The sequence below is a fragment of the Capra hircus genome, chromosome 25 (assembly GCF_001704415.2).
Source record: "Capra hircus breed San Clemente chromosome 25, ASM170441v1, whole genome shotgun sequence".
Lineage (NCBI taxonomy): Eukaryota > Metazoa > Chordata > Mammalia > Artiodactyla > Bovidae > Capra > Capra hircus.
The window spans coordinates 5,583,545-5,600,423 of record NC_030832.1 but is presented as its reverse complement, the minus strand read 5'-3'; the positions used below and the strand labels follow the sequence as shown (position 1 = coordinate 5,600,423).

General features: G+C 42.0%; 1 protein-coding gene across 4 annotated transcripts in view; it reads right to left on the bottom strand.

Moving 5' to 3' along the window:
- Positions 1-16,879, bottom strand: part of RBFOX1 (RNA binding protein, fox-1 homolog 1) — a 1,098,419-nt gene that overhangs the window by 941,509 nt on the left and 140,031 nt on the right. The window lies entirely within an intron of this gene.

The window sequence follows — 16,879 nt, the reverse complement described above, 5'->3', positions numbered from 1 at the left end:
TGACAAGAATAAGGAGAGTTCAGAAAAATATGGGGAAGAGAAGAAAGAGAAATAGAAGTGTCAAGATTGAACTAAAATGACTCTGAGAAGGAACATCTATCTTAAATGTGAAACTACAGAGAAACAGAGCTGGTGGTTCAGAGCGTTAACTACAGGGAAGGGACTTAACAATGTTCTCAGAATGTGAGGAGGCTGCATTGGAAAGAGGATGGTTTTGAGAAATAGGTGGTAATTAGGATGAGGGAACTGACCTTTGGAAACTAAAAAGTGAAGGGAGAACACAAAGCTAGCTGGAGGAATTAAGGATCCAGTAACACAAACAACTACAAAAGAAAGCAATAAACACAACTCCTCCTCTTGAACCTCCCTTTCCCCAATAAAAACCAACCATGAAAGAAAATACACTTGACTACAGACAGAGCAGAGCATTTGTGAACTTGAAATCTTGTGAGCCACTCCCACCACTAGCCTCGTAAACCAAAAGTGATAGTCCAAGCATGTCAGCTGCTGAAGAGTCTCCCCCATGTTCCAAGCAAGCTACAGAAGAAAACTGAAATACAACATCCTGCACTCAGTTAAATATCTCAAAAAAAAAAAGCCTTTGGGAATATCTTAATGATTAACTCACAAATACAAGGTGGAAATGGTCAAGACATACGAGTACAATGAAATGGCCATTGACTGAGTTAATGAATGAAATAAAAGAAAAAAAAGCAAAAATTATGTAAAAAATAAAGTCAAAATTATAAAGTGCTCAAGGGGGGGCAGGAAATGGATTTGAATGAGAGTTTAAAATGAGCATTAAAGAAAAACAATAAAACAGGCAAGGAAATAGATTACAAAGTCAGTGGAGGGCATAGAAGACATACAAATAATATCCAATTTACATAAAATGAAAGTCCATGGAGAAGAAAAAATGAAAAGAAACTAATGGAATGGAATGACTATTTGAAACTCTAAGCCACTTTGGAATAAAAACAAGCAATCAAACTTTATAATTACAGAACTTATAAAAAATAACAGTAATAAAAACACTACACATTAAAATTCAGAATCTCAGGGTAACATTTAAAACAATGACCAGAAGAAAATTCATACCATAAACACCTTCAATAAAAGTTTTAAAATGCCACTATATTCGTTAAATCCCCAACTCAAAACTTGATATAACCAGAAATCAATGAATTACGAAAAGAAAAAGAAAAAAAAAACCTTGGATACTGTTACTAAATCATATTTCTTGTAAAATAAAACCAACAGAAACTAATCACCACTTAATGAAGGGGTGACGGGAAGGAGAAAACACAAAAATACAAATAAAAAATTACAAGAGGGAAGCCATTAAAGTTTTTCTTGTTTAATCATAGGAGACTACTTTGCAAAGTTCTGTGCAAATTAAGGTGAAAATCTTGATGAAATGGAAAACATTTTAAAAAAAAGAACAAAAAGTCCCACAGAAAGATGGGCAAAAGAAATGAACAGACAACATCCACAAAAAGGAATCCATATAAAATGCCTCTTGAGTATATGAAAAGATATTCATGGCAGTGAATCGATGTGGACTGGGAAAGGGGAGCCCACTAAAGGCGCTAATTTGCTTAAATTCATACAACCAGTACAAGTAGTAACAGATTGCAGTGATCTTGCTTTTATTAATAAATGCTTTTTAAAAAAAAACATTCCACCCTGACTCTATCAGTGGTTCATGTGCCCTCAACATGCTTAGGTTTCTTTGCCTTGAAAATTATAGAATTAAATCAGATACTTTCTAGAACCTCTGAACATCGTAACATTCCAGGATGCATCTCAAAGACTGAACCTCATCCTTCAAATGACAGCATCTGACACCACTGACCACAAAGCCCATCTGTTCTGTTGAGTCTTGGTAAACCATAGCGTGCTGATCATGGCTTGGGAAATGACTCAGCAGCATTAATTCTATCATGCCCTTTTCATTGTTTGGGAAGGTGAAGGTATCAGTCACACAGTCATGTCCAACTCTTTGTGACCCCAGTGAATGTCGCCCACCAGGCTCCTCTATTCGTTTTCCAGGCAAGAACATCGGTTTGTAGTCTTCAGCCCTAAGTTATTTCTAAAGAAAACTCTACTTAGAAAAAAGGAATTCTGAGCTAAAATTCTGATCTACCAAATTCAAATATTTCTGTACAGCAGGAGAGTCGTTTTCAGACTGGACCCATCTGAGGGGAGAGATTTTTCAGAGAATAAAACCATACTGTCCCATCATGCAGCAGGAGAAGAGAGAAAATAAAAGGAAGGAATCAGGCAGTTTGGAAAGGGACTCTGAGTTCTTGAAGCTTAAAGGCAGCCACAGAGTCACAGCTTTTCTCAAGCACAGCACTGTCATTTCAGGACATAAGCTGGTGACAGGCATAACCGCATGGCACTACAGAGGCATCCTTAGAGACTGGCTGAACATTCTGTGTCCCAAGCAGGCTGAACATCTTTACAGAGGGAATAACAATTGTTATGAAATTAATTCCAAGAGAATTAGATGCCTCATTGACTGGGGTGTGGAGCCCACAGGAAATACTCTGCAGATGGTGGGGAATTTAGAAAAAGGGAAATCCTATTCAAATCAGAACAGACATGATGCAGACCTCACGGACTTTTTTTCTCACTAGTCACTTAGTAAACAAGGATGGGATATTAATATTAGAACTCTTCCCCATGGTATGGAATTATGCTTGTGCTAACTTTACAAAGTAATAAAAGCATAATTCAATTTTAGCAAATTTGGGTTAAGTCGTCATATTACTGGGGGAGGCTTAGTTCTATAACACACAACTTCAGGTCACTGAGATGAAACCAAGAGAAGTGTGTTGCTCATTTGCAGGTCTTCCTAGGGTAATGGATGAGGGGCTATGCTCATATAATCACTCACAGACTCAATTTCTTTTATCTTGTAACATATTACAAGCTATAGAGGGCTTCCCAGGTGATGCTAGTGGTAAAGAACCCGCCTGCCAATGCAGGAGACATAAGAAACATGGGTTTGATCCCTGGGTCGGGAAGATCCCCTGGAGTGGGAAATGGCAACCCACTCCAATATTCTTGCCTAGGAAATCCCATGGACAGAGGAGCCTGGCAGGCTATGGTCCACATGGTTGCAAGAAGTTGGATACAACTGAAGCGACTTAGCACATATGGGCATGCATGGTGCTGCTGCTGCTGCTGCTAAGTTGCTTCAGTCGTGTCCGACCCTGTGCAACCCCAGAGATGGTAGCCTACCAGGCTCCTCCGTCCATGGGATTTTCCAGGCAAGAGTACTGGAGTGGGGTGCCATTGCCTTCTCCATGCATGGTGCTATAGATTGATTATTTGTGTCCCTCCAAAATTTGCCTGTTAAAGACTAATCCCAAAGGGATGGTATTTAGAGATGAGGACTTTGGGAAATAATTAGACTGCAAGTGTGGATCCCTCATGAATGGGATTAGTGCTCTTATAAAAGAGACCCCAGAGAGCTCGCTCGCCCCTTCCACCATGTAGGGACACAGCAAGAAGATGACCCGTTTATCAGCCTGGAAGTAGGTCCCCATCAGACATCTATTCTGCTGAAGCCTTGATCTTGGACTTCCAGCCTCCAGAACTGGGAGAAATAAACGTGTGTTGTTTATAAGCCGCCCGGTCTACAGCATCTGTTAACAGCAGCTCTAAAGGACTAGGACACATGGCATCATCAGAATCAGTCTCTGCTGTCACCATAGATGGAGAACAGGCTGTGAAGGGCCACATGGGGACTTATGGCTAGATCTGAAGGGACAAATATCATTCATATCCGCTTCCTGTTGTCTAGAGCACAGTCAGTTCAGTTCAGTTCAGTTCAGTCTCTCAGTCGTGTCCGACTCTTTGTGACCCCATGGACTGCAGCATGCCAGGCCTCCCTGTCCATCACCAACTCCTGGAGTCCACTCAAACTCATGTCCAGTGAGTCAGTGATCCCATCCAACCATCTCATCCTCTGTAGACTCCTTCTCCTGCCTTCAATCTTTCCAGCATCAGTCTCATCAAATGAGTCAGCTCTTCTCATTAGGTGGCCAGAGTACTGGAGTTTCAGAGCATGGTCACATGACCTCAACTTAACCTATGAGGATTGGGATGCAGTCTGCCTGCAGGCAAGCCCAGGAGAAAAAGGATTTGGAAAACAAAAGGCATTGCTGATGCTGTTGACTTGTTCATTGTTTTGCTATTTCTGCATAAAGCTGAAAGAGCTTCTTTCCTTTCCATTGCTGACAAATTCCTAAATAAGGTGGGGCCAACCGGGCTCTTGTTTTTAAGATTATGCTGCCTAGAATGGCCAGATCAGGTAGGAACCCGCCTTCGAGAATGCTGTCCCCTCTCTCCAGCTCAGTTCTGACTGAATGTACCACACTTGACCTTATTCCACACACCTGATAAATGTTTCATGGATGCTTCTTGGAGAGCTCAGGGAGCAGGAAATCACGGGATCTTAGTGGAGGTACAATCTACCAGGGAGGCTTTCTTTGTACATATTCAGAATTCAAACCAACTGGTACACTGCTGACTTTTCAACCTAAGTCCCAAAGCAAGGGCTCTGCAGCCAGATGGGTGACCTGTGAGGTGGGGAGCGCACAGCCATCTGAATTTCAGATAAGACCCCTAAGACTTCATAAGCCCTTTTTAAGAAAAGGAACTGCTGACTAAGCAACTCTCTGCCTTCTGGTCTGAAACCTGCTATCCTCAAATCAATTTCCCACTCTCAGTCAATAGAGACCACGACCCTCACTGTGACCCCACCACCCACTTCTTTTCGGGGGGCTTTCTCTTTCTTATTTCCAACAGTTTTACAGACAGTGTTGGATGGGAAACCAAAGTGCAAGGGGCCTCTATTCTTGGAAAACAGCCCTTCCCCAGCTTTTTTGACTCCTAAGTCAGGACATAATCCTAGTCTCCTCATCATCTCCGTGTGAGTCAGGAAAATGAATGTCTTTTTTTTTGAGAGCCTTCCTGGCTTACTTGGTCCACTTTTGAGGATCTCTGAGCTCTGTCTGAAATGTTCATGGCCACCATCTTTAAAGGGACTACATTGCTTTTCTCTTGCTTTTGCCTTGCATCTGCAAAAAAATGTTCTCTCGCTTGCTCTGTGTCCTGAAAACGCTGGCAGTGAGTAAGTCCAAAGTTAAGACAAGGATTCTGGTTGGACCCATGGGAAATTCCATCAGTATGGAGCACGTGGCATGAACCTCTGTTTTGTTACATGGTTGGGGGTTAGGAGACTTTAGACCCAAGAAGCATTGGCTCCTCTCTGAGCCCATCTAGATCCCCTTATTCTGACACACACCTCTGATAAGTGAGGAGCCCACAGGGGCCAGGGGATGCCCACTTCGATGCCAAGTCCCACTCATTTGGAGGTACCCGGGATCCCAGTGTTTTTGCCACAAGTAGACAGTTCCCCTTCAGTCCCCTCATACAAACTTCTCTCCCAAATAGGCCCTCTCCAGGGCAGACTGCACCGCTTATGTACATATCCGCATGTCTGAGAGTGTGAGTCAAGGAGTAGGGTGGGGAGGGTGGACAGAGCTCAGAGAGCTGGCTGGGGAGGTCAGACACATGCATGCAAAGCACAGTGCCATTGGCCCAAGCCAGTGCTGAGAGCAACCCAGCCAACAGCACTGGGTTGAGGGTCTAATACCCTTTGGGTCAAATTCCATCTCTGCTACGTTCTAGCTCTGGAACCCAAAAGAAGTTGTATTGTTGCTGTTGTTTCCTGCGTAGGTCATGTGTCTTCACCTGGAAAAGGGTGATCCTGGCAATGAATTTATATCACATGACACTGGACAGTGGTCAGCAAGTGCTCACATGGAGCAGAGACCACGATGGGCCTCCGGTAAGCACTTCTGATGGCTGTTTTGGGGTTGGAAACACACAAAACATGGCGCATTCAGTGGAAAATTGGCCCAGACATTTTGAAAGTGGTTGCTTAAGTGATAAGAACAAACTCTATCCAATGCAGTCTGGTGACATCAGGACCACAAGGTGTTACACAGACAGATAGGATTCTTAGCGCCAACTCTCTGGTTTAGACTCTTGCTAAAGGATCAGTGCATTTTTGCTCAGCCTGGAGCCAGCAACCATTTGCCTGTCCATTACCTTCCTCTCTCACAGTCTATATCCAGGACTCTGGGGCAATTTGCTGGACCATAGAAATGACTTGAAAAATGACATGGCTTGTGCCTCATTATCCATGGCATTTTGGATCATTGCTTTGGTTCACAGCAACTGTTTCTTTTTTTTTTTTTTTTTTTTTCAGATTGGGGTATAGCTGCTTCATAACGTTGTGTCAGCTTCTGCTGTACAGCAAAGTGAATCAGCTATACGCATACATATATCCCCTCTCAATACCCCCATCCCACCCCTCTAGGTCATCAGCACCGAGGGGAGCTCATTGTTGTATACAGCAGCTTCCCATTAGCTATCTATTTTACAAACTGTAGTGTATATAGGTCAACCCCAACTTCCCAATTCATCCCACCCCCTTCTCCCCTGACTAGTTACTTTACACACTGTAGTGAGTATACGCCAATCCCAATTTCCTAATGCAGCCCACGCCTTTCCCCACCCCAGGTCCGCATGTCCACTCTCATGCCCGTATCTCTATTCCTGCCCTGCAAACAGGTCCATCTGTACCATTTTTCTAGATTCCACATATACGCATTAATATACGACATTTGTTAAGTGAGTTAGGAAAGTGATGGGGGGCTTTTCTAATTTGTCTCTTTGGTCATTTTTCTCAAGAACAGACCCGATCTGGTAGAATCCTTAGCTCAAGAATGAAATATAACACCACACTTAATAATGAATACTTTGGGAGGAGAAACCATGACCACTTTGTAAAGTCATATCCTGTATTTCATATGAGTAATATATATTATGTGAAATGCCCATATTTACTTCACTCAGAAGTGAGAAAAAAATCAATGTCAATGGCAGCCATATTTTATCCATGAAAGAAAAATTCCATATCTAAGCTGTTAAAAAATATGGCTTACACCATTTCTCAAGCAACTGCAGAAGAATGCAAGGTGACAATAACTCTAAACCACCTTAACTTTGCTCTTGAGTAGTTCTCTCAACTTCTAGCTATATTTATTCCCAAATGTCATATATACAAAATACTCAATTAATATCTAAATGTTGCCACCAATAGGCACGCATTGAACAGAATGAATAATAGGTATCATTAGTTCAATAATTGATCTATTAGACTAATATCTTGTGTTGGAAATCACACACTCACAAAAAGAAAATTCAAGAAATGTAGATTTATCTCATAATTGCATCCACAGGGTTTGGTTGGATTTCAATTCAAGTAAACTAACTTTATAGGCTTTCCCTGGTGGCTCAAATGGTAAAGAATCTGCCTGCAATGCAGGAGACTCAGTTTTGATCCCTGGGTCGGGAAGATCCCCTGGAGGGACGGGAATGGCTACCCACTCCAGTACTCTTGCCTGGAGAATTCCACGGACAGAGGAGCCTGGCGGGCTACAGTCTATGCGGTCACAAAGAGTTGGACATGATTGACAGACTAACACTTTCACTTTTCAAACTAAGTTTACAAATATGTAAAATAATTGGAGAAAAATAACGTGGGCACTGACCAGATCAACGTTCATGTTATAGAGTTAGGCGTGAGGCTGTCTTGAAAGTGGATCTGCTCCTTTAGGAGTACACCCTGAAACATTTACAGATGAAATGTACAGTGCCTGGCTTTGGCTTCAAAACAATCCAGGAGGGACTTCCCTGATGGTTCAGTGGTCAAGAGTCCATCTTGCAATGCAGGAGACTTGGGCTTGATCCCTGATCTGAGAACTAAGATCCCACATGCCCTGGAGCAACTAAGCCCACTGTTTAACTAGAGAGTCCATGGGCCACAAAGAAAGATCCCACAGGATGCAATGGAGATCCCATGTGTCACAACTAAGGCCCAACACAGCCAAAGAAGTAAATACATATTATTTTAAACAATCCAGGAATGTGAAGGGAATACGTGGGGATATAGATGAAACACAATGGGTCATGAGCTGATAATTATTGAAAGATGTAATGGTTTATTTTACTATTCTCTACATTGATATGTAGCGTTGTTTTCTATAATAAAACACTGAGAGACATTCCTGAGATAAAAGAAATATTTTAATTTATTTATGAAGGTGATTAGAGAGACTGAATGTTATCATCAATTGTTTAATCTTTGGAAATCAATTCTAATGAAACCATCGTTGCATGACTTGGCACTGTGAATCTAAACCATGTTGGTTGTTTTCTTTTTCCAACAATACATCCTACTTTCAATCTGTTATTCCGCTTATGTTGAAATGATAAGATTTATCCCACATGTTATGACTTCACACCTGGAGTATAAATGTATATTTATATGAGTTTTAAACTGATATCTATACTGCTGTTCTTGCACAGATATTACCACCTGCACTGCAATTGGAATTTGGGAAAAGCTTAGACGAAGCCATTTCAATATGGATGGAAGTCAGCTTTGGGCAATCCTGATGCCTCCCGGGAACACTCTTAGTGCAAAGACTGAAAATGAAACTGGAAGGCTGCTCCACTACAAGGTACAAAATACAAACCTCCCCTTGTGTTTTCTCATCATATTCAGCTTCCTGGTTAAAAATTTATCAAATCTACCAGTTATGAATATCAAGCACTATCAACATGCATGAGATTAAAACATCAAGGTCTGCAGATTTAAGAAATTGTCAGGGCAAATAACCAAATTAAAAACAACAACAACAACAACAACTGAATAACTTGTGAAATTTCCATTATCCTCTTTTTTTCCCCCTACTCTGACAGGAATTGCAAACAGGCCTGCAAGGTCTAAAGTTGCCTCCGGGAAATGAATTACAAAATGGAATATAGAAGCCGCCTAATAAAATCATTAAAAAATAACTTGAGTGTACATGTAGCTGCAAACTGATCCCTAGTGTTTTTGTATGTTTGTTCGTCCTCTGCCCCACCGCCCCACCTTTACCAGTTTGCCTTCTCAGAAACAGGTAAATATTAGTAACTTAAACACTCTCTGTTAGATACAGGAGGAAAGTAACTTGTTCATGCACTTACATACCAATCAATTACTATTTATTTATTTTTAAAGCAATGCCAGAGAATGTGGGAGCATTTCCTCTTTTCTCAGCAATTATCTTCAGTCCAAGGTCATATTATAATTTTTCTGAGCGTCAGGATGCAGAGAGATAAGAGTATCTTGCAGATAGTATAGGGGACTGTTTACTCTAAGCCTGGCATTTCACTCAATTGAGAATAACTCTTAAAACAGAATCCCTCCCCACAGGCAGCTTTCAGATCAATGTGTCATCCACGAGAGAAGAATATTAGTTTTTTCACTGTAATTACAACTCCATAAAAAGTGAAAGTGTTAGGCGCTCAGTCACATCCAACTCTTTAAGATCCTATGGACTGTAGCCTGCTTTTTGTCCATAAAATTCTCCAGACAAGAGTACTGACGTGGGTTGCCATTCCCTTCTCCAGGGGATCTTCCCAAGCCAGGGACTGAACCCAGGTCTTCTGCATTGCAGGCAGATTGTTTACTGTCTGAGCCACTAGGAAAGCCCACAATTGCATAAGAATCACAAACACAAATTGTTTTAACCTCAGGGATAATTCAGGAACTATACAATAACAGGTGTAAATTTCCCCTTAAAAATTGATATTTACTGAAATGAAAATGGGCCATATCCCTTGTTCATTTCACAATGCTAGGAAGAAAAGATACAATGCAAGCCACTTCTGGTCCCAGGTGGTAACCTGTTAGAGTATCAAATTTAACTTCTAATTTGATTGCATCTATGCAGAAAGGTTTAGCACCCTAGTGTGGCTTAGTCATAGGAAAGCACTGAGCCTCAAAAGATGTGCATAGCTTTCTAAGATGTTGCTGTGGCAATAATTCAAGTATGTAGAGATTGCATACTCATTTGTCATGGATGAAGAAAACTGACTACCCAGAGAGTCAGCTGGGTCTCCAAATCCCCCAGGAAACAGTGTAAACCCTGGATGGGATCTGGTCAAGTTCTTGTGATCCTAGCAAATCTTCCATGTGTTTTAATTCTAGGCATTGTAAATTTCATCCCTTTGCTTTTCCTTGGAGAAGGAAATGGCAACCCACTCCAGTGTTCTTGCCTGGAGAATCCCAGGGACGGGGGAGCCTGGGGGGCTGCCGTCTGTGGGGTTGCACAGAGTCGGACACGACTGAAGCGACGCAGCAGCAGCAGCGGCAGCAATGTATTTCTCGCCTTCGCTTCTCTTTTTTTTTTTTTTTTTCTCTCTCTCTCTTCCTTAATTTCGTTCCTACTTAACATTTAAAAACCCATGCTCCAGTAAAGTGTTGATTTCTTCCTCAGAACCTAGGAAAGAAATTTGTGGCTGGGATCAAACTTGGAATCAATAAACCCAAGCACACAATCCCTGGTTAGCCATTTCTCTGTCACTGGCAGGAGACTGAGAAAGAGGCGTTCACTGCCGTTTATCAGCCAAGCGAAGCCTATGGAGGCTTTGCAAATAGCTTTCCACAATAGGGGATTTTCATAAAACACAAGGATTTCATCTCTGGGACTGACTGTGTGGTTCATGCATTTGTTTGTGTGACTTCCTTCTCTCCTCACTGCTCCCTGTTTTCAGGTTCACAGCCTTAAAGGCCACTGAGATGGCTATTTTTCAGTGCTTATTGCAGAAAACAGAAGGACTATATTGGCTAAGACCCCAAACTCATGCTCACTGAAATGACTGGGACAAAGGGTGGGAGAAGGCTGTCTGGGATCCAGAGATAATTGTATAATCCTCCATCTTTCTCTTCTGAGGTTAATTCAAGGAGATGGCTTGACAAAATTGACTCTATAAGTGGTCTCATTTTGCTTGATTAGTTTTAAATCCCATCACTCTTTCTTCTTGGCAAAATAAGATGTTAAAATCCTCTCTCTACCCCCCCTCTAATCCCAACCTAATAGGTATTAACAGTTTGATGTGTATCTGTGTATCTTTATAGGCTCTTTGTCTACACTTTTTAAGTCCATTGTATGTACACGTACAGAGATAATAAAGATGTATCACATTTTTTTAAAGTTATAAGATCAGGCCATATAGAGCTGTATTTTCCAATATGGTAGACACTCCTCAATGGGATTATTTAATATTGAAAGTGAAAAACTGGTTTCTCTGTCAGTGTCTGGCTCTTTGTGACCCCATAGACTGTAGCCCACCAGACTCCTCTGTCCATGGGATTCTCCAGATAAGAATACTGGAGTGGGTTGCCATTTCCTCCTCCAGGGGATCTTCCCCACCCAGCGACTGAAACCAGGTCTCTCACACTGCAGGCAGACTCTACCATCTGAGCCACCAGAGAAGCCCATTAAGATTGAATCAAATAAAAAACTCACTTCCTCAGTTTTATTAAGCATATTTAAAATGCTCTATAATGACGTGCGGCCCATGGCTACAATGTGGGAGGGCACAGTTCCCTCATTGCAGAAAGTTCTACTGGACAGTTGCTGACATGGCATATTGCTAATTATCAATAAACTGGAATTTTGTTCTTCCTTCTTACAAATAATTCTTGAATATTCTTTGACTAACTTTGAGAAGTAAGACTATCAGAATTCCCTCTTGCTGGCAGAAATGAAAACTGGGCTGCAGACACTTTCTTTGGTTCAGAAACTTATTTTTTGAAGCCCTAGTTGTATGGATTGTGATCTCTAGCACAGAACACCAGGGATCTATTTGTGATGCCTGTATAGTCTATCTGCTTTGAAGTGTCTAGCCTTAATGACTATATTCCAGTGCTTTCCTAGGACGGTATTCCAGTTGGGAGGGGGATACACTAGATACGTTCAAAAATAATCCCTCAAAAGCTTTCCTTTAAATTTAGGCAATAAAAAGGGAGTGGGGGGGCAATCTGTATCACAGCCTCTGGAGTCTTTCAGTTATCTTCCTAGATTGCCATTCTGTGTTCTGATAACTTGATATTGTGCCAAAAGCTCAATACTAGGTGGTTTAAAGCTGGGACATTAACAAAAATCCGAAAGCCAAGTGAGCATTTACAGGTAGAAAAAGCAAAGAGTGATTATCTGGTCTCCGAGGAGCTAATTATAGGTTCCGTTGAAACTGGGAGGGTCATGGGACACGCATGCACATGCACGCACATATGAGCGCGCACACACACACACGCACGCACATGCACACACATGCAGGCGCATGTGCAAAACTGTTCGTCGGCGCCTACTTCCAAAGAAGCGGAAAGTTGCACCGCTGCATAAATAAATCATTTGGATGGCTCGCTGTTTGAGCACAATCGATCGCTCCCCCATACTTGGGTCAGGCACTGTATACTGGGAGCCTGCGCTGACCCACAGTTGTATATAAAATATGATTTTAAAGGCAGCTTCCCAGCAGCCTGCTTCTACCTGAGAGGCTCGCCATCCGTCAATCATTCATTCTTCTCTGCCTGCTCCAGCACCACCCCCAGGCTGAAACTTGGGGAAGTTAACAGGACTGAAAGGGAGACTGGCCCTTAGGCATCCCAAAGTCCATGCCCTCAAAATCATACCAAACTGAATAGTTTTTCTAGAGTGTACTGAGCAGGAACTAATGGACCAGATCTAATGGCTGAAGGCACCCTTGGTTTAAATTATCTTGATGATCCTATATGGACATTGTGCACACTGCTCAGTGTGGGATGAACCTCTTCCAACACTTTCAAAGATAAGCATCATTCTGAGAGGGACGGGGAAGCAGAGAAGTGACAGAGATGCATCTTCCCCTGCACCAGGATTTCTCAGATTTGGCACAATGGGTTAATTATTGATTACAGGTGGTTGCCCTCTGCATTGTAGGATTAATAGTATCCTGGCCTCTAACCATTAGCTACAAATGAGCCTACCTCCTCCCCTGGTTGTGACAATCAGAAATACCTCCAGGACTTCCCTGGTGGCCCAGAGGTTAAGGATCTGCCTACCAGTGCAGGGGACACGGGTCCGACCCCTGGTTCTCGAAGACTCCACATGCCGAGGGACAACAAAGCCTGTGCACCACACTACTGAAGCGCAAGAGCCCTAGAGCCTGTGCTCCACAACAAGAAAAGCCACCACAATGAGAAGGCCCGTGCAACACAACTGGAGAGGAGACCGTGTTCACGGCAACTTAGAGAAAACCTGTGTCAGCAATGAAGACAGAGCACACTCCCAAATAAAAATTAAAAAATTTAGAAGTATATATATTACCAGACATTACCAAATGTTGGCAGTAGACAATGGGAGGCAAAATTTCTCCTGGTTGAGAACTGCGGATTTACACACAGAAAGGCTTGTGTAATACAGCAAGAGCCCATGTCATGTCTAAGAGGCAAGGAAATCAGACTTAAGCAGAGGTGTGTCAGTTTGCTCTGGCCATCAAAACAAAATACCACAGACTGGGTGGCTTAACTAACAGAAATGTACCCTGCTGGCCAAAGTCCTGGGGTCAAGAGAGTTGGCGTGCCCTAAGGCCTCACCCCTCGGCTTGTAGACGGCCGTCTTCTCCCTGTTTCTTCATGTGCTCTTCCCACGGTACGTGTCTGTGTTCTTATCTCTTCTTCTTATAAGTTCAATAGCGAAGAGCAAACCTGACTCCATATTAGATCTGTTTCTCCTGCTTTAAATTTTGTATTCTACCGTTTTTCTACAAGTTAAGAATATTGCCCATAGCCTGAAATATACAGGATAGCCCATTCTCAAGCCTCTGATATTTAAACATATAACAATTTTCCATTTTATGAAGATAAAAAGTTGCACAATGGAAACTGACATTTGTCTGGGAGGTCTATAGGAACATTGTCACCTGACCTACATGGACAGCTGCAAGAACAAAGGATTCCAGCACAAGAGGTTTGCAACAACCAACCATACCCCTCCCTTTTAGTATAAAAGAAGCCTGAATCCTAACTCAGAGAAGATGGTTCTTTGGGACACTAGTCCATCAGCTTTCAGGTCTCCTGGTTTTCCAAATAAAGTTATTGACTCTTACCTCAACAAATCATCTCTTGATTTATTGACCTGTCATGCAGTGAGCAATATGAGCTTAGACTCAGAAATATAAGGGTACCCAACATATTAGATTAGAGACTATCCTAACAATCTCATTTATCTCCAAATATAGTCACATTCTGAAGTACCAGAAGCTAAGACTCCAATGTATTAATTCATTGTCTCCTTTTTAAGGAGACAGTTCAGCTCATAACAAGAGGCAAATCCCTGACCCAACTACATGATTCTTCTGTATCACTAAAAACTTAGCTGCATTATCTGTTATAGATGCAGACCTGTTGATTAGAATCAGGCTCGCTCCAATGTTTATCCTTTTCCTGTTAAAGAAAGAGTAACTTCCTTGACCAGGGATACCAGGAGAAAGAACTGAGCAAGCCTACAGCTCCATCCCCTCTTTTCATTTGCATCTCCCTGCCTGGCAGAGAGAGAAATTCCTGGTCCCTCCCCTCCTCCCAGGGAGTCTCTGGGGCCAGATAAGAAGGACCCTAGGCTCTGAGGGATATCCTACCACTCAACCGTGCTATTCAGGGCACAAAATCAGCCACAACCCATAAATGAATGGGTGTGGCTGCATTCCAGGAAGAATTTATTCCAGAAACAGGCAGGTGGGCTGGGCTAGTCTGTCAACTCCTGCCTTCGAACATTATATACGTTACTGGATTTGTATACTTTCAGCTGATACTGCACTCGGTGGAATTTAAGTAAAATCAGGGCCACCTGGAAAAGTGATCATCACTCTCTTGTTAAGAAAAGCCCAAGAGCCACCCCTCCCTATTTTTCTTAGCCATAACTATGAATGGATATACACAAGACTATTTACAGGAACAACCATTTTAAAGGGCATTTAAACTAAATTTCTGTTCCTTGCTTCCTTTTCCTTTTTACTGACCATGTTGCCTCCAGCTCCGGTTTCTAATTTCTTTCCTCATTAAAAGTCCTGTCAACCTACCCAAGAATAAAGTTGTTCCTTTAAAAATACCCATCTCATAAAACCCTGTGCCCGGAAGGCATAAGATAAATAGAATGGTTCATGAAATCCCCCTCCAAATAACAGACTTATGAGAAATAAGCCTGAACTTTTATTTCAAATCGCTCCAAACAAATCATCTTCAAACCTGAGGTGAGAGTCCTCAGTATGGGTTTTGCAGCATCTCCCCCTGGGCAAACACTCCACATATCTAGAGGTGCATTTAAAACATATCTCATCCTTTTGTTATATCTGGGTACAGATCATCGGCAAAGATCAGGTCATATGATTGTGTCCTATTTCCACAGGGAAGCTTAGCAGAGATGGCTATGGAATACCACCTGCTATTGCAAATCAAAGTCAACTGGCACAAATTGGGGAGGCCACAGGGAAGTCTTGCTTGTATGTATCAGGATGCTATTGTGGTACTACTACCAATAGATAGGAAAAATGTTAATTATTCAGATTAAGTAAGAGCCCAATGCTTGTTAATACGGGGTGAGCATTTATAGAGACAGATGTGAGTACTAAAGCATGTTGGGCTATTGCTCAAAAGAATGTTGTAGCTGGAAAACACTCATGGTATACTGTTAAATGAAAAACATATAATATATATATGTATGTATATATACATGTGCACACATATAAACACACACGCACACACACACACACACACACACACACACACGGGCTTCCCAGGTAGTGGTAGTGGTAAAGAATCCACCTGTCAATGCAGGAGACATAAGAGATAGCACTTTGATCCGTGGGTTGGAAAGACTCCCTGGGGGAGGAAATAGTAGCCCACTCTAGTATTCTTGCCAGGAGGATCCCATGGACAGAGGAGCCTGGTGGACTATAGTTCATGGGGTCACAAAGAGTCAAACGCAACTGAGCACCATATATACGTGTGTGCGTGTGTGTGTGTGTACGTACATATGCATACATCGCCTATACACATATATATGCAACATGTATACAGAGAGGTCATTTTGAACAAAACTGTACAGGTCTTTGGATTTGTAATAAATATATATGAGTACATTTATTCATGCATCTTTTCATCTCAGATGTACCGATTATCTCTAGACATTTTTGTCAATGTTTAGAAAATAGATGCTATTTACAACAGCTTCCTCTGGGAAGTACATTTAAAAAGCTTGTGTGGGTTGGGAAGGGAATTTCATCTTTCTACTCTATGCATCTTATGTTTGATCTTCTTGGAACAATCATATTTGTATTTTTAAAGAAAAAAATTAGGCCATCCACTCTAGGAGGAAAAAAAATTTGAAAATGCTTTCAAATAGCATTCTTTATGGTTCTAAAAATTGCAAATGCTTCCTGTTTGGAAAACAAACAAACAAAGTGAAGTCAACATTTACCCTAACTCTCCACTCAGGACTCCAGGGGCATCTGCTGTCAACAGTTCAGGATGTGTCTCAAAGGACTTGGTTTTATTATAATTTATTAATTTTTAATTAGGGGATAGATGCTTTGCAATATTGTGTTGGTTTCCGCTATACATCAACATGAATCAGCCCTCCCACCTCCCACCCATTCCACTGGTTGTCACAGAGCACCAGTTTGAGTTTCCTGAACCGAAGGGCCTGCTTTTAATTAAATTAGATGATGTTCCTTGGGAAAAACCAACTTCCTGAAGCTACAGACAAACTTGGTCCTAAGAGTCTTGGCCCTGTAACAGAGAGGGAAGGGAGAGTAGCTGCCCTGTGTTCCACATGCCCTCAAGCCTGGCCAAGAGAATGTAGCATCTCTGGGTGTCACTGAAGGTGGTTCCCACCAGGCTGAGACAGTTCCCACCAGGCTGAGATGG